The 18,382-nt window shown below is 39.6% G+C and overlaps 1 pseudogene; it reads left to right on the forward strand.

Moving 5' to 3' along the window:
- Nucleotides 1-8,812: 8,812 nt before the first annotated feature.
- Nucleotides 8,813-9,373, forward strand: LOC129670891 (BCL2/adenovirus E1B 19 kDa protein-interacting protein 3-like; annotated as a pseudogene).
- Nucleotides 9,374-18,382: the final 9,009 nt, after the last annotated feature.

The following is an 18,382-nucleotide window of genomic DNA, read 5'->3' on the forward strand; positions in this document are numbered from 1 at the left end:
TGGCTGCATCTGAGAAGGGGTTCTAGGTTATATCCATGAATAGTCCTTGGTTGGGGTATCAGTCTCAGAAAAAGACCCTTGGGCCCAGATTTTTGGTTCTGTTGCTAATGTGGAGCTCTTGTCCTATTCAAGTTTTACTATGACCCCCTTCTTTCATAAGATTACCTGCACTCGGCCAAAAGTTTGGTTATGAGTCTCAACATCTGCTTTGATACATTGCTGGGTAGAGTCTTTCAGAGGCCCTCTGTGATAGGTAACCTTCCATTTCCTGTTTTCTCCTTCTTCCAATGTCCATCTCTTTTGTCTTTCTGAGTGAGGATTGATATTCTTCCCAGGGTCCTCCTTCTTGCTTAGCTTATTTAGGTTTACAAATTTTAGTATGTTTAACCAATATTATATGTCTAATATTCACTTATAAATGAGTAAACACCATGTGTGTCTTTCTGCTTCTGGGATATCTCACTCAGGATAATCTTTTGTAGATCCCACAATTTCCCTGCAAATGTCATGATGTCCTTGTTTTTAATTGCTGAGGAGTATTCCAATGTGTAAATGTGCCACAATTTTTATATCCATTCCTCCTTAGGGGGACATCTGGGTTGTTTCCAGATTCTGGCTATTATGAATAAAGCTACTACGAACATGGTTGAGCAAATTTCCTTGTTGTGTACTTGAGCATATTTTCTATATATGCCTAGGAGAGGTATAGCTGGATCTTAAGGAAGCACTATTCCTAATTGTCTGAGAAAGAGTCAGATTGACTTCCAAAGTGGTTGTTAAAGTTTACTTTCCTACCAGCAATGGAGGAGGATGCCTCGTTCTCCACATCCTCTCCAGCAAGTTTTGTCACTTGAGTTTTTGATTGTAGCAATTCTGATGGGTGTAAGATGAAATCTTGGTGACGTTTTGATTTGCATTTTCCTGATTGACACTGAACATTTCTTTCAGTGTTTCTCTGCCATTCTATATTCTTCTATAGAGAATTCTATGTTTAGTTCTGTACACCATTTTTTAATCAGATTACTTGATTTATTGCTGTTTAACTTCTTGAGTTCTTTATATATACTGGATATTAGCCCTCTGTAAAATATAGGGTTGGTGAAGATCCTTTCCCAGTCTGTAGGCTGTCATTTTGTTCTGACGACAGTGTCCTTTGCTTTACAGAAGCTTTTCAGTTTCATGAGGTCCCATGTATTGATTGTTGCACTTAGAGCCCGTGTTGTTGTTGTTCTATTCAGGAAGTTGTCTCCTGTGCCAACGAGTTCAAGGTTCTTTCCCACTTTTTCTTCTGGTTTTATGTTGAGGTCTTTGATCCACTTGGACTTTAGTTTTGTGCATGGTAATAAATATGAATTTATTTGCATTTTTCTACATGTAGACAACCAGTTAGACCAGCAACATTTGCTGAAGATACTTCCTTTTTTTCATTGTATTGTTTTGTCTTCTTTGTCAAAAATCAAGTATTTGTACATGTGTGGGTTTATTTCAGGGTCTTATATTCTATTCCATTGATCCACCATTCTGTTTCCATGCAAGTCCCATGCAGTTTTTTTTTTCCTATTGCTCTGTAGTACAGCTTGATATCAGGAATGAAGATACCTCCAGATAATCTGTTGTACAGTATGATTTTGGCAATTCTGGGTTTTTTATTTTTCCATATGAAGTTGAAAATTTTTCTTTCAAGGTCTGCAAAGAATTGTGTTGGAATTTTGATAGGAATTTCATTGAATCTACAGATTACTTTTGACAGGATGTCCATTTTCACTATGTTAATCCTACCAATCCATTAGCACAGGAGATCTTTCCATCTTCTGATATCTTCTTCAATTTCTTTCTTCAGAGACTTGAAGATTATTTTTTTTTGAACAGGTGGTTCACTTGCTTGGTTGGAGTCACACCAAGGTACTTTTAAGTTGTTAATGGCTATTGTGAAGGGTGTTGTTTCCCTAATTTCTTTCTTGGCCCTTTTGTTTTTGGTATACATGAGCACTTCTGATTTTTTTTTTTGAGTTAATTTGGTATCCAGCCACTTTGCTGAATGTGTTTTCAACTAAAGGAGTTCTCTGATTGAATTTTTGGGGTCGCTCAAGTATACTTTGATATCATCTGCAAATGGTGACACTTTGACTTCTTTCTCTCAGATTTGTATCCTCTTGATCTCCTTTAGTTGTCTTACTGCTATAGCTAGGACTTCAAGTAGTATGTTGAAGAGATATGGATAGTGTGGGAAGCCTTGACTTGTCCCTGATTTCAGGGGGATTGATTTAAGTTTCTCTCCATTTAGTTTGTTGTTGGCTATAGGCTTGCTGTATATTGCCTTTACTATGTTTAGGTATGTGCCTTGTATCCCTTATCTCTCCAAGACTTTAAACATGAATGAGTACTGGATTTTGTCAAATGTTTTTTCAGCATCTAAGGAGACGATCATGTGGTTTTTCTCCTTTAGTTTGTTTATATGGTGGAATACACTGATGGATTTCTGTATATTGAACCACCCCTGCATGCCTGGGATGAGCTTGCTTGGTCATGATGGATGATATCATTTATGTGTTCTTGGATTCAATTCATTTTTTTTGTATATTTTTATTATTTTATATTAATAATAGGTTATTTACTTTGCATCCCAGCGGTAGCTCCCTCTTTCATTCCTTCCTAATCTCACCATCCCTCCCATCCTCAATGCCCCTTTCTAAGTTCACTGATAGGGGAGGTCCTCCTCCCCTTCCATCTGACCCTAGCTTATGAGGTATCTTCAAGTCTGGCTTCAATGTCCTCCTCTGTGGCTTAGCAAGGCTGTTTCTCCCTCGGAGATTGGGGGAGTGAAAGAGCCATCCATTGAGTTCATGTCAGAAAGAGTCCCTGTTCCCCTTACTAGGGTGCCCACTTGGATACTGAGCTATCATGGGCTACATCCTAGCAAGAGTTCTAAGTTATATCCATACATGGTCCTTGGTTGGAGAAACAGTCTCATAAAAGACCCCTGTGCCCAGATATATTTGGTCCTTGTGGATCTCCTGTCTTCTCCAGGTCATACTAATGCCCCTGGAGTCAGTTTGTAAGTATTTTATTGAGTGTTTTTTGCACCAATGTTCATAAGAGAGATAGGTCTGAAGTTCTCTTTTTTCTCTCTCTTTTTTTGTGTCTTTTTGTGGCTTAGGTCTCAAGCTGACTCTGCCTTCATAGAATGAATTTGGTAATGCTTCTTCTGTTTCTCTTTTTGTGGAATAGTTTGAAGAGAATTGGATTTAGCTCTTCTTTGAAGGTCTGGTAGAATTCTGTGCTGAAACCATCTGGTACGGGAATTTTTTTGGAAGGAAATTTTTTGATGAATGCTTCTATTTCCTTGGGGAACATAGGACTATTCAATCTATTTACCTGATCTTGATTTAATTTTGGTAAATGGAATCTATCAAGAAAATTGTCCATTTCATTTAGATTTTCAAATGTCATGGCAAATAGTCCTTTGTAGTATGACCTAATGATTGTTTAGATTTCCTTAGTATCTGTTGTAATGTCTCCCTTTTCATTACTGATTTTGCTGATTTGGATAGTTTATCTCTGCCTTTTAGTTAGTTTGACTAAGGGTTTGTCTATCTTGATGATATTCTCAAAGAACCAGCTCTTGGTTTCATTGATACTTTGAATTGTTTTCTTTGTTTGTAATTTATTGATTATGAGTTTGGTTATTTTCAGCCATCTACTCCTCTTGGGTTTGTCTGCTTCTTTCTTTTCTAGGGCTTTCAGGTGCGCCAGTAAGTTGCTTGTATGAGATGTTTCAAATTTCTTCTTGAAGGTACTTAGTGCTATGCATTTTCCTCTTAGCACTGCTTTCATTGTGTCCCATAAGTTTGGGTATGCTGTGCCTTCATTTTCATTGAATTCTAGGAAGTCTTTGATTTCTTTCTTTATTTCTTCCCTAACCCAGCTGTCATTGAGTAGCAAGTTGTTCAGTTTACATGTGTGTGTAGGCTTTGTGCTATTTCTGTTGTTGTTGATGTCCATCATGGTCAGATAGGATACAAGGGATTATTTCAATCTTCTTGTATCTGTTGAGGCTTGCTTTGTAATCAACTATACAGTCTATTTTGGAGAAGGTTCCATGAGGTGCTGAAAAGAAAGCATACTCTTGAGTTTGGGTGAGATGGTCTGAATGTTCTGTACAGATCTATTAGGACCATTTGATTAAGGACATCTGTAAGTGCCATTATTTTCCTATTTAGCTTCTGTCTAGATGATCTTTCCCTTGGTGAGAGTGGAGTGTTGAAGTCTCCCACTCTTAAGGTGTTGGGATGGTTGTGTGATTTCAGCTTTGATAATGTTTCATTTACTAAAATAACTGCTGTTTGTATTTGGGGCACAGATGTTCAGAATTGTGATGTCCTCTTGGTGGATTTTTCCTTTGATGAGAATGAAATGTCCTTCCTCATCTTCTTTGATTAATTTATGTTGAATGTCTATTTTATTAGATATTAGCATAGCTACTCCAGGTTGTTTCTGGATCCATTTGCTTGAGGAACATTTTCCTAGCCCTTTACTCTGAGTTAGTGTTTATCTTTGTTGCAGAGACGTGTTTCTTGGATGCAGCAGAATGTTTGATCCTGTTTCTGTAACCTTTCTGTTAGTCTGTGTTTTTTATTGGAGAGTTTAGTCCATTGATGTTGATAGATAATAGCGACCAATGAATATTAGGTTCTTTTATTGTGGAGTTGGCAGAGTTACTGTCTTTCAATTATTTTTTTCTTTTATTTTTATTTTTGTTGTGAAGTTATCTATATCATATATTTTCTTGGGTGTATTTGTTTTCATTGGATTGGAATTTTCTTTCTAGTATCTTCTGTAGGGCTGGGTTGCTGTGTAGACACTGTTTAAGTTTAGTTTTGTCATGGAATAGTTTGTTTACTCCATCTATGTTGATTGAAACTTTGCTGGGTATAGTAGTCTGGTTTGGCTTCTGTGGTCCCTTAAAGTCCCCATGTCATCTGCCCAGACCCTCTGGCTTTTACAGTTTATGTTGAGAAGTCTGGTGTGATTCTGATAGGTCTACTATTATTTGTCAGTTGGCCTTTTTCCCTTGCTGCTTATAATATTTTTTTCTTTGCTCTGTAGATTTAGTGTTTTGTTTATGATGTGATGTGAGGAGTTTCTTTCCTGTTCTAGTCTATTTGGTTTTCTGTAGTCCTCTTGTATGTTTACGGACATCTCTTTCTTTTTTTCTTTTTTTTTTTTTTTTGTTTTTAAATGCAAGTTTAATTCCCAGAACCCAGGGTGGAAGGAGAAAACTGACTTCTGAAAGTTGTCCTTAGACACACCCCAACCACACACACTATAGCCCACACTTAACATACCACTAATCGTAAGTAAAAATTATAAATACATACACAGTAAATAAAATTTTCCCGCATGAATAGTAAAATGCATCTACAATAACCTGCACCAGCTACTACTTTTTTTCTTTTTTTTTTAATTTTTTTATTAATTACACTTTATTCATTTTGTATCCCCCATAAGCCCCCCCCCTCCTCCCCTCCTGATCCCACCCTCCCTCCCCTTTCTGCATGCATGCCACTCCCCAAGTCCACTGATAGGGGAGGTTCTCCTCTTCTTTCTGATCTTAGTCTATCAGTTCTCATCAAAAGTGGCTGCATGGACATCTCTTTCCTTAAGTTGTGAAATTTTTCTTCTATGGTTTTCTTGGAAATATTTTCTGGACCTGGAAACTTTTTCATCTATTCCTATTATTTTGAGATATCATCTTTTCATGGCATTCTTGATTTCTTGGCTGTTTTGTGTTTGGAAATTTTCTGGTTTTACTTTTTCTTTGAGAGAAGTATCAATTTCTGCAAGTGTATCTTCAGCACCTGAGATTCTCTCTTCCATCACTTGTATTCTATTGGTGATGCTTACCTTTGTGGTTCCTGATCTTTTTTGTAAGTTATCCAGCCTCAGGATTTTCACTGTTTGTGTTTTCTTTATTGATTCTAGTTCTATTTTCATGGCTTGCACCATTTCCTTCATTTGTTTGAATGTGGATTCCTGTTTTTCTATTATGGCCTCTATTATTTTGTTTGTTTCCCCTCTATATGCCACTAATTGTGCCTCTAATTGTTCCTCTATTTGTTTGGCTCTATTTGCCTGTATTTCTTTGAGAGTTTTGTTCATTTCCTCTTTATTTGCCTCCATTTGTGTGGTTATTTCTTTGAGAGATTTGTTCATTTCCTCTTTATGTGCATTAAATAACTGGATAAGCATTGCTTTTAAATTGTTTTTCTGTGTTTCTGATGAATTGGAGTATCCCTTGGTTTTTGGGGTTGTTGATAAAGCCATGATATCTTCATTTTTGTTGGATGTGTTCTTATGCCAACCTCTGGACACCTGTTTATCCTTAATCTTCATTGTTTGTACCTGGAGTCTGTACTGCAGACTTGGTCTGTCTCTCTCTGATGTCTGGAGTATTCTTCAGGAAGATGAGAGAGGTCCACTGGTTTGAGAGTCTGTGTTGGTGTTTCAGCTCTACCTAAAGGACAAAGGTCTACAGGCATGGGTGCACAGGTGCACAGGTCTAGCAAGCATGTGTGTGTGTATGTGTGTGTGTGTGTGTGTGTGTGTGTGTGTGTGTGTGTGTGAATGGAAGTGTACCTTGAAGGAGAGGGTGCTAAAGTATAGATGCCTGGAATGTGGGGCTGTGGGAGGAGTGCATGCACAGGAGGGGATGCGGGCGCTGGCACTGTTCAGGAGCACAATGCACATTCACAGATTCTCTGACTACCTCAGTGCCCTACAGGTCTGTCATACTGTCCTTCTGGTATTCAGATATGTCTGGGCTCCAGGAGTTATTTGTCTGGACTCCACTGGTAGAACCACAGAACAGGGGTTTCAATGTTGAGACACTGTCCGAAGAATCCTTATGTTGTCCACAGTGGGGCTGTGGGTGGGAGGGATCCGATGTCTGGTTGCTAGTATAGAGGGGCCCTGGATCTTCGGCTCTGCACACACTCACTTGAAGACACATTCACTCTCTAACAGGTCTAATTGGAAAGCACAGGGTTTTCTCCTGTTCTCTACTCTGAGATTTGGGCCTGCTGGGGCAAAAGCAAGTGTAGGAGATCCACCAACTCAGTGGTGCTGCAGCCGCAGAACTTGGAGGCTGGTATAGTGGTCGACTGGGAGTCCAGCCACAATGGCAAAACTGTGAGGCCGCTTGTACATATGCCTGCTGGGAGGCCCTGGGGACTCCCTACAGCTGTCCACGGACCTGGGTGGGCCAGTGGACCTGGGTGGCCCATATGGCTGGCAGCCTGCCACTGTGGGACTGGGAGGCCTACCTTCTGTGTCTCAGATACAGAGCAGGGAGTTCTATGCTAGGAGCAGCAGGCAATCTGGGCTGCCTCCACTGAGGAGGGAGGCCCGACAAGGTGAAGTGCAAGGGGATTGAATATTTGCCACTCTCATCCCCAAAGAAGTCCCCGGGATCCAAATGGTCTCAGCTCACAAGTTGTCCCCTCTCACCCAGGAAGCTTCAGTGTCAATGTTCTGGCTTCAGCTGCCCCTCCACTCACCAATTTTGGAGTTTCAGATCTTCTGCTTCTCAGATAAGGTGCACCCTGGTCGCTGCCTTCTTGGATACCCTAAAATTAATTTTAAAAAATACCCTGACAATAGATGTAGAAAGGCAGAGATATTTTAGTTTGAAATGACTGAATTGATTGCTGATGAGGAGAATTCAGGTAATATATAAATTATGCATTAAAAATAAGGAAAAAATAAGTAAAAAGAAAAAAAAGACCATAGTACTAAAATATTCCAGAATTCCCTATGTAAACCCCATATCCAACACCTGAGAATAATACAATCAAAACTGGTCAGAGCAAATTATTTTCTCATTTCAATATTTATACCAGGCAGGCCATAATGGTGGCTGTAGGATCTCTAACATATTCAAGTTGGAAATCTAGAACATGAAATAAATAAATTTCTTATTCTATTATAACTTAGCTAGATAAATTATGATCAAAACTCGGGTTGCCAATGACATACTGATATCCCCCACAGAGCAATACATCACTCTACCCTCATCAGAGAATCTTGTTGCAGTGGATGAGAATTAACACAGATACCCCAAATTGGACAGCATGCAAAGAATAAGAAACTTTAGAGTATTCAGCCCTAAATGGGATGTCTTTATCAAGCATCTCTCCTCAAGGATCAGAGATTTATATGGAAGAGAAAACAGAAGAATTGAAAGAGCCAGAGGTGGTGGATGACTCCAAAGAGTGTCTTCCAGACACAATAGGACTGATGTCCACATGAACTCACATAGACTGTGACATCATACACAAGTTCAAGCAGGATGAGGTTCCATCACTGAGACAGGAAAGTAGATATGGGTTCCCACTCCTAGCCAAGAAGTTATTTGAAATTAATACCAACTGGAAAAGGGAAACCCTTTTTCTTTCTCTCTGACAGAACTACTGGGTATATCAACCACACTCCAGGGTAGGTCCCATGCCCAGAATCCCAGGAGTAGCTGCCCAACAGAAAAACAGACTATGGTTTGTGTGTGTGTGTGTGTGTGTGTGTTTGTTGTTATATTTTGTGAGGTTTTTGACTTTTGGGGTTTTGTTCTTTTATGGCTTTATTCTTTTGAGAAAATGAAAGAACATGAAGTTGGGTCGGTAGACATGTAGGGATGATCTAGGAGGATGGGGGAGAGGGTAAAGAATATGATCAAATATATTGCGTAGAGAGCAGAGCCAGCAGCTGGCTGCTCTAGTGCTATCTCTTAGTAACCACCGGGCTCCTTTGTTGAGCCACCATGTTGAATAGTGGGGAAGAGAACCTGTAGGGCTGCTGGGTAGAACTGCACTTTAGCAATGGGAATGGGAACAGTGATCCAGCCTCCATCTCTATGTATAATGGTGACATGGAAAAAATACTGTTGGATGCCCAGCATGAATATGGACCAGGAGCTCCAAGAGTGCTCACTGTGACAGCCCACATCACTCCCAGAGACTACAAAATACTAACAGAGCTGAAACAGACACTCAGAGTTTTGGAGAGAAAAACGGCACTTTGTCTGAGGAAGAATATTTTAAGAGAAGAAAAGTTGAAAGTATCTTGAAGAAAAACTCAGATTGGATATGGGATTGATAAACTAGGCCAGAAAATATCACCACTCAAGGAGTTCCTTTCTAAACACCTGACACACACAGTACTCTCAGCATGTGAAACACAAGTGTTATGAAGAAGGGGGGCATTTTCTCAGCACACTTTCTGAAGGTTTTTCTTCCATGTCTGTTGTTGTCTCACCTGCTGGCCATTGGGTTGGGGAATCTATATTGGAAGTTGTCTGATAAATTCCACTAGCATGTTTTGATGAAGAATTGGATCTGACTTCTGTTCACACAGTGAGGATTTATGTCTGATCTGTGACAGCTAACTGAAGAGCTAGCATGATCCTTGGGTGTCTGGACTATGTGTGTTTATTTGTTCTGTAAATGTGGTGTTCCTGATTTAGTGAGACAGAATAGACTCTAATATCATGACTTATAATTATACCTATGGGATCAATTAATAAGCATGTCAGACTGATGCCTATTGTAGCATTTATTAGTAAATTTCTTTGAATATTAGATATAAATAGTATAAATAATTTTAATATAGTAGCAATGCTGTATTGAAAAAGGATCTGTAATCATAATTCAGTTAAGACACTTTACACTTCAAAAGAATGAGTAAGTGATATTAAAATCATTAAAGAGTTTGTCCCACAATACATGTTGGAGAGGTTGTGGAGAAAGGGGAACCCTCCTCCACTGCTGGTGGGAATGTAAACTTGTACAACCACTCTGGAAATCAATTTGGTGCTTTCTCAGACAACTAGGAATAGCGCTTCCTCAAGATCCAGCTATAACACTCCTAGGCATATATCCAAAAGAGGCTCAAGTACACAATAACGACATTTGCTCAACCATGTTTGTATCAGCCTTATTTGTAATAGCCAGAAGCTGGAAACAGCCCAGATGTCCCTCAACTGAAGAGTGGATGCAGATACTGTGGTACATCTACACAATAGAGTATTACTCTGCAATGAAAAATAAGGAAATCATGCAATTTGCAGGTAAATGGGGGGATCTGGAAAGGATCATCCTGAGTAAGCTGTCCCAGAAGTAGAAAGACACACACGATATATACTCACTCATAGAGACTTATAGGATAAACCTAAAATCTGTCCATCTAAAGAAACCAATCAAGAGAGAGGACCCTGACTAAAACCCTCAATCCCCATCCCGAAAGGCAAAGAGGATGGACATCAAAAGAAGAAGAAAGCAGGAAACAACCTAGGAACCTGCCACAGAGGGCCTCTGAAAGGCTCTGCCCTACAGACTATCAAAGCAGACGCTGAGACTTTATGGCCAACTGTTGGGCAGAGTGCATGGAATCTTTTGTAAGAAGTGGGATATAGTAGGTTATGGAGAGGACTGGAACCCCACAAGGAGAGCAACAGAACTAGAAGATTTCAACACAGGGGTCTTCCCAGAGACTCATACTCCAACCAAGCACCAGGCATGGGGATAACTTAGTACCCCTGTGCAGATGTAGTCCATGACAGTGTAGTATCCAAGTGGGTTCCATAGTAATGGGAAGAGTGACTGCCTCTGACATAATCTGATTGGCCTACTTTTTGATCACCTCCCCCCTGAGGGAAGAGCTGCCCTACCAGGCTACAGAAGATGAGAATGCAGCCATTCCTGATGGAATCTGATAGACTGAGATCAGAGGGAAGGAGAGGAGGACCTCCCCTATTAGTGGACTTGGGAGGGGCAAGCGAGAAGAAGGGGGAGGGAAGGTGGGGCTGGGAGGGGAGGAGGGAGGGGCTTATGGGGGGGATACAAAATGAATAAATTGTAATTAATAAAAAATAAAAAAATGAAAAAAATGATGCTGTATTTGAGTGATAGAGTTGGGTGACTCCAACATGGATGATCCTGCTCAGTTTTTGCTCTAAATGTTCATGCTATTACAGATCATCCTGGGCAATACGAACCCATGCTATCTGAAGCAATAAGTGTTTGCTAATCTCTCCCTGTGTTTTTTCCACTACTGTGGGCTTAGTATTTTAGTGCCTGAGAATTCAGTGTCTTTCTTTGCAGCTTCTTGTATCATACCCTGCCTTATTGTGGTCCCTGAATGTGAATAAAAAGAAAAAGCTGATAGAAGAAAATTGTTTTGGGAAAAAAAAAGAGTTTGTACCAAAGGAATATTGTGGCCTTATAATCCTATTACATAGTAGAAAATGCTGCATGGTTAATTGAAGGGTACGGGTTATCTGTAAAGGCCTCTTATTATGTGAATTAAGTAGCAAGTAGAAGCTAAGGTTATCCCCAAACCTCACTCTGCAGTCAGTCCCCACCTCTTTTTGCTTTGAAGGGTGAGGATTCCAGCCTTGCTATCTGCCATTACTTTGGGCAGTCAGTTTTGTTGCAGGCACCTTCATTACTCTGCTGGATTTAATCCCTTTGTACTTTAATTTTGTGTGCTTTTAAAATCAGCTGTATTGTAAGTAAATCTGTCCATTTTAAAAGACTGGAAATGAAAAATAATCTTTGCCAAATCCTTTGGAGATTACTGGATTTGCACATGTGTTAATCAGTAACCAATGATTCTGTTAAACCTGGTTCCTCCCAGTCTTATTCTTTTCTATATAGCATGTTTTTAAAGCCTTTCTCTTTGTCATGCTGTATGTATCCTGTTAGATTTGTTTCATTTTCCCACACTTAACTCAGATGTGTTAAAATAAAAGCAATATTTTGTTGTTCTCCTTGGGGAGCACCTGTCCCCTCCAGGTTTTTCTATCTCTCCCTTCTTTCATGAGATTTCCTGAACTCTGCCCAAAGTTTAGCTATGAGCCTTAGCTTGTGGTTTGATAACCTGCTGGGTAGTGTTTTTCAGTGGCCCTCTGTGTTAGGTTTCCATCCTGTTCCCTGTTCTCTTCCTCTTCAGATGTCTCTCCCATTTTCCTTTCTGAGTGAGGATTGATCATCTTACCCAAGGTTCTCCTTCTTGCTTACCTTCTTTAGGTGTACAGATTTTACTATGTTTATCCTATATTACGTATCTAATATCCACTTATAAGTAAGTATATCCCATGTGTGTCATTCTGATTCTGGAACCAAGAAATCTGGGCCCGGGGGTCTTTTCTCAGACTGATACTCCCACCAAGGACCATGCATGGAGATAGCATAGAACCACTAAACAGATGTAGCCCATGGCAAGCCCCTTCTCCAAGTGGGTTCCCTAGTAAGGGGAACAGGTACTGTCTCTGACATAAACTCAGTGGCTGGCTCTTTGATCACCTCCCCCTGATGGGGGAGCAGCTTTACCAGGCCACAGAGGAAGGAAATGCAGGCAGTCCTTATGAGAACTGATAGGCAAGTGTCAGATGGAAGAGGAAAAGTACCTTACCTATCAGTGGAATAGAATAGAAGACCTAGAAATAAACGAATACACTTATGGACACCTGATTTTGACAAAGATGCCAACACCATACATGCCAGAGCCTGCTGGCAGGTTCAAACAGTTCTTGAGTGTAGAGTGAAGATTGAAAGAACGTTTAAAAACCAACACACTACACATGAGATCAGTTTGAGGGGGCTGCCAGTAGAAACTGTCTCACAGGTTTATTCCACAATCATTTTTTTTTTTTTACAGTCAGAGCAAAGCACCTTGATACAATGAAGGAGTTTATCAAGAAGTCAAAATAGTTTACCTCGATCACCTGTCTGTATGATCTTCACACAAACAAAAGGAAGTGAAAATGGCAAAACATTCTGCCTACTGTTTCAAACAAAAGGAAATGAACTGGGCAAAACATGCTGCCTATCCCTGTCTCTAGGTTGAAAACATGTTTTTCTCTGAGAACTCAGTAACAAAGGAGCCTGACAAATAAGCTGGTCTCCACACATACAATGGAAAAAGGATAGCATCTCCAACAAATGGTTTTGGTCTAACTGGATGGCTACATGTAGAAAAATGCAAATAGATCCATATTTATCATCCTGCACAAAACTAAAGTCCAAGTGGATCAAAGACCTCAACATAAAACCAGACACACTAAACCTGTTAGAAGAAAAAGTGGAGAAGAGCCTTGAACTCATTGACACAGGACATAACTTCCTGAATAGAACACCAACAGCACAGGCTCTAAGAGCAACAATCAATAAATGGGATCTCTTGAAACTGAAAAGCTTCTGTAAAGCAAAGGAGACTGTCATCAGAACAAAATGACAGCCTACAGACTGGGAAAGGATCTTCACCAACCCTATATTTTACAGAGGGCTAATATCCAGTATATATAAAGAACTCAAGAAGTTAAACAGCAATAAATCAAGTAATCTGGTTAAAAAATGGTGCACAGAACTAAACATAGAATTCTCAATAGAGGAATATCAAATGGCAGAGAAACACTTAAAGAAATGCTCAATGTCCTTAGTCATTAGGGAAATGCAAATCAAAACGAGCCTGAGAGTTCACCTTACACACATCAGAATGGCTAAGCTCAAAACTCAAGTAATAACACTTGCTGGAGAGGACATGGAGAAAGGGCAACCCTCCTCCATTTATGGTGGAATGTAAACTTGTAAAAACACTTTGGAAATCAATCTGGTGCTTTCTCAGACAACTAGGAAAAGTGTTACCTCAAGATCTAACTATACCACTTCTAAGCATATATCCAAAATACGTTCAAGTATATAACAAAGGCATTTGCTCAACCATGTTCTTAGCAGCTTTATTCATAGTATCCAGAAACAACCCAGATGTCCCTTCATGAAGGAATGCATACAGAAACTGTGGTACATTTACACAATGGAATATGACTTAGCAATTAAAAACAAGGAAATCATGGATTTTTCAGGCAAATAGAAAAGATCATCCTGCGTGAGGTAACTCAGAAGCAGAAAGACACACATGGTATATACTCACTTATAAGTGGATACTAGACATATAATATAGGATAAACATACTAAAATCTGTACACCTGTACACCTAAAGAAGCTAAGCAAGAAGGAGGAACATGGGTAAGATGCACAATTCTCAATTAGAAAGGCAAATGGGATAGACATTGGAAGATGGAGAAAACAGGGAACAGGACAGGAGAATACCACAGAGGGCCTATGAAAGACTCTACCCAGCAGTGTATCAAAGCAGATGCTGAGACTCATGGCCAAACTTTGGGCAGAGTGCAGGGAATCTTTTGAAAGAATGGCGAGATAGAAAGACCTGGGAGGGGACTCGAGCTCTACAAGGAGAGCAACAGAATCAAAAAATCTGGGCCTTAGGGGTCTTTTCTGAGACTGATATTCCAACCAAGGACCATTCATGGATATAACCTAGAGCCCCTGAACAGATATAGCCCATGTCAGCTCAGTGTCCAAGTGGCTACCCTTGTCAGGGGAACAGGGGCTGTCTGTGAAATGAAGTCAGTGGTTCACTCTTTGATCACCTCCTCCTGAGGAGGTGCAGGGGCAGCCTTAGCCAGGCTCCCTCAGAGGATATAGTCCAGACAGCCCTTGTGAGACATGATAGGCTAGGTTCACATGGAAGAGGAGGAGGACCTCCCCTATCGATGGACTGGGGAAGGGGCATGGGATTAGAAGAGGGAGGGAGGGCAGGATTGGGAGGGAATGAGGGAGGGATCTACAGCTGGGATACAAACTGAATTGTAATAAATAAAAAAATTAGTGAGGAAATCATGAAATTTTCAGGCAAATGGATGGAACTAGAAAAGGTCATCCACAGTGAGTTAGCCCAGATCCAGAAAAACATCCATGTATGTACTCATTTTTAAGTGGATACTAGCCATAAAGTATAGTATAATCATGCTACAATCCATAGACCCTAAGAAACTAATAAATAAGGAAGGCCCAATGGAGGATTCTTGAATCTCACTCAGAATTGGAAATAAACATTTAAAGTAGATGGAGGGACAGAACTGGGTGAGAGAGAGGGTGGGAAAGGTAACTGGGGTGAGGATCAGGTGAATTCAGAGTGATAGAGACAGGGTTAGAGGGAAAGACCAGGAGAGAGAATGGAAATTGGTGGGGAAGCATCTTTTGGACAGGGGAGGCTCCAGGGCATCTATGGGGATGATCCTAGCTGAAACTCTTAGCAGCCATGGTTAAGGAGCTTGAACTTACCACCTCCTGTAGCCATGTGAAACTCCTAGTAGAGGGAGGGTAATACCAACCAACCATGAAACCTTTGACTCAAAAGTAGTCTTACCTACAAGAAGTGGAGGGGTAAAAATGGAGCAGAGATTGAAGTAATGACTGGTCCAACTTGAGATCCACCATATTGGAGAGAGCCAACCCCTGTCAATATTAATGATACTTTACTGTGCTTGCAGACAGGAATCTAGTACATACCTGTCTTCTGAGAGGCTTCATCCAGCAGCTGATGGAAACAGATACAACGACCCATAGACAAGCAATAGGCCAAGCTCAGGGAGTTCTGTGGAAGAGTGGGAGGAAAGAGAGGAAGCCAGAGGAGCCAAGGATACAACAAGAAGACTAAAGAGTCAACTAATCTTGTTCCATGGGGGCTCACAGAGACTGAACCACCAAACAAAGAGCATGCATGCATGGGCTGAACATAGACTACATTTATGTAGCACATGTGCAGCATGGGCAACATGTAGGTCCCCTAACAATGGTAGTAGGGACTACCACGAACTCTGTTGACTGCCACTGTATCTCTTCTAGCCGGGCTGCCTTGTCAGGCTTCACTGGGAGATGATACACTTAGTTCTACTGCATCTTGAGGTACCTGGGTTGGTTGGTACCCCTTATGGGTCTCCCCTTCTCTGAGAAGAAGGAGAGGGGGTCATTGGGGGAAAGGGGATGTGAGTGTGGGACAGGGGGTGGAGAGAAGGGAGGGAGACTTTGGATCAGGCTGTAAAATAAATAGGATAGATAGATAGATAGATAGATAGATAGATAGATAGATAGATAGATAGATAGATAGATAGGAAAACCATCAATTGTTGATTGGGTTATTTCTGGAAACCATTTTGAACAGAATCAAATTACTTTGTTCTAGCCAGTATTGGTCTCTGAGGAGAAAGAGAAATTTCACTCGCTAAACTACCCTTAGAGCCTATGGTCTGAAAGAGAATCTCGGATTATGATAGCTGACCTGAGTAAAGCATCATCTTTATCTTCAGGTATATATCAGGCTGTATTCTTTTATCTTTTTTTCAAGTCATTTCAACCAGAATCACTGAATACTTTAAACTCAGTTTCCAAATTCACTTGAGCAATTTAGCAGCTATGACTACTTGTACATAAAATGGGAGGGAGATTTTTATGTATGGAATTTCCTCTTAAAGCCCTATCACCACACATGTGATAATGTCAAGAGCTCAACTGATTTAATGAGAAAGTCATCCAAAGGATAGGCTACTCAGCCAATTTTCAGCAGAGAAAATGGAAACCAAAAAGGAAGAAAAATGCCTAGAGCAGAGAAAACATCTAGCTCATGTTTATTTCATGCTATGCTTTCATGTGCCATTCCTTGCACCTGAAAATTTTCTCACTCTGTCTTTACACTGATAATTGACTTATTGCCATTGCATTTTAACTCTTTCATGCTTTTTATCTTTGGTGTCTTAGTGACAACCCACTCCCTTGCAACTGCAAAATAATCAATATAAAAATGATGCAGAAATGGCCTGCCAGATTCATCAAATAATAATACAGGACTTCCACACACACTACAATTCAATGTAAATTTTGAATTAATGATGAATAATTTCTAGCCAAATTTGTAATGGGATATACTTACACTTTGAAAATCACTATTTATCTGAAATTTAGATTTACTTAGGCAACCCTACTCAGACAAGTACACAGAGTCACACAAATTCAGTTGGGGAAATGCCTTAATTTCATCATTTTTCTTACCAGTAAAATGAAAATAATATAACTGTCCACTGAATGAGTTTTGTAAAGATTAAATGAGAAAATATATATAAAACACTTAGAAAAACTTTCAAGGATATAGTAACTCTCCAGGTGATGCTATATTCCAATTAGTGTTTGGCGATATATCAAAAGACCATAATAACTGGCCAAGAAAGATGGCACTATCCAATGTGCTTTATGTTAATTATGGTTTTCATGTAAATAACTGTCAAAAGTATTTCTGACAAACCCTTCTTTCTCTGGTTGCTGACAGATCAACTTCATCAGTACTTCACTCTCAAACATCGTACTTAGAAACTGCAATTACTCAGGACAAATTTGTGTTCTTTCATAGCACTTTTCCCCAAATCTAAGAATTATCTCTGGCCCTACCATTTCCAACCCCACTGGTTTGAGTTAACTATCGCAGGACACTTGTTAATTTCATTTTTTGTTCTTTTTTAAATTGTTATTTTTTTCTGTTGAGAGTTTCTTATATGAGTATTGTATTTGCATCATTCTTCTCCTTCTTCCTCCAGTTTATCCCATGTCCCTCACACTCCTTATCAAATTCATTACATCTAATTCTTTAATTGTATTTTTTACATATGTGCACATAAGTTTATAAATAAAATCTGCTAAGACCATTTAGTGTTGCTCATATGTGTTTAGGGCTGACTTTTTGAGACTGGATAACCTATTATGGGGCTTATTTCCCTTCTCTCCGAAATCATTAATCACCTGTAGCTCTTCTTTTGGGGGTAAGGCCTTGAAATACTAACATGGTATTTTGGCCATTGTCTTCTTGGGGTGGTAGGAAGATACAAATGCTGCTAATCTGATCAAGAAAAATATATTATTATTATCTTTTTTGTGATTTCTATAGTTAAAGCTTACTGCCTATAAGAAACAATACTGTGAGCTTTGAGTTTAGAAGTCATAGACAATGAGTACGGAGCCTATGTTGAATTATTTTTTCTTTTGCTCTATGAAATCAATATATACAACACAGGTACATTCATCTCTATTCTTAGCCACATTACACGCATTTCTGTGCTCTCTATATCTAATAGTTGCTATCTACCCCATACCAAACTAATATGGACACCAATCGGTAGACACACAGGTATTTCATTCCATATCTCTATACTCCTTCAAAATTTCTTATTCCTGCCTATTGATTCATAACTTTAGGACTACATTAGACATTTTCACACCCTCTACACCAACATATCTAGGCTCACATAAAATCTGTCATGTGGTTACTATCATTGACTCATTCTTCACTTTATCTATAATGAAGCTAAAACTTTAACAAGTGCGGTGACTCTAGTGAGGAGCAAAGCTTGGACCTGAACACCAATTTTTTTTTTCTCTACAAGCTTCTCTTAAATAATTTTTTCTTTTCTTTTCTTTCTTTTTTT

This window comes from Psammomys obesus, unplaced genomic scaffold (assembly GCF_907164565.1).
Source record: "Psammomys obesus unplaced genomic scaffold, mPsaObe1.curated_primary_1811, whole genome shotgun sequence".
Lineage (NCBI taxonomy): Eukaryota > Metazoa > Chordata > Mammalia > Rodentia > Muridae > Psammomys > Psammomys obesus.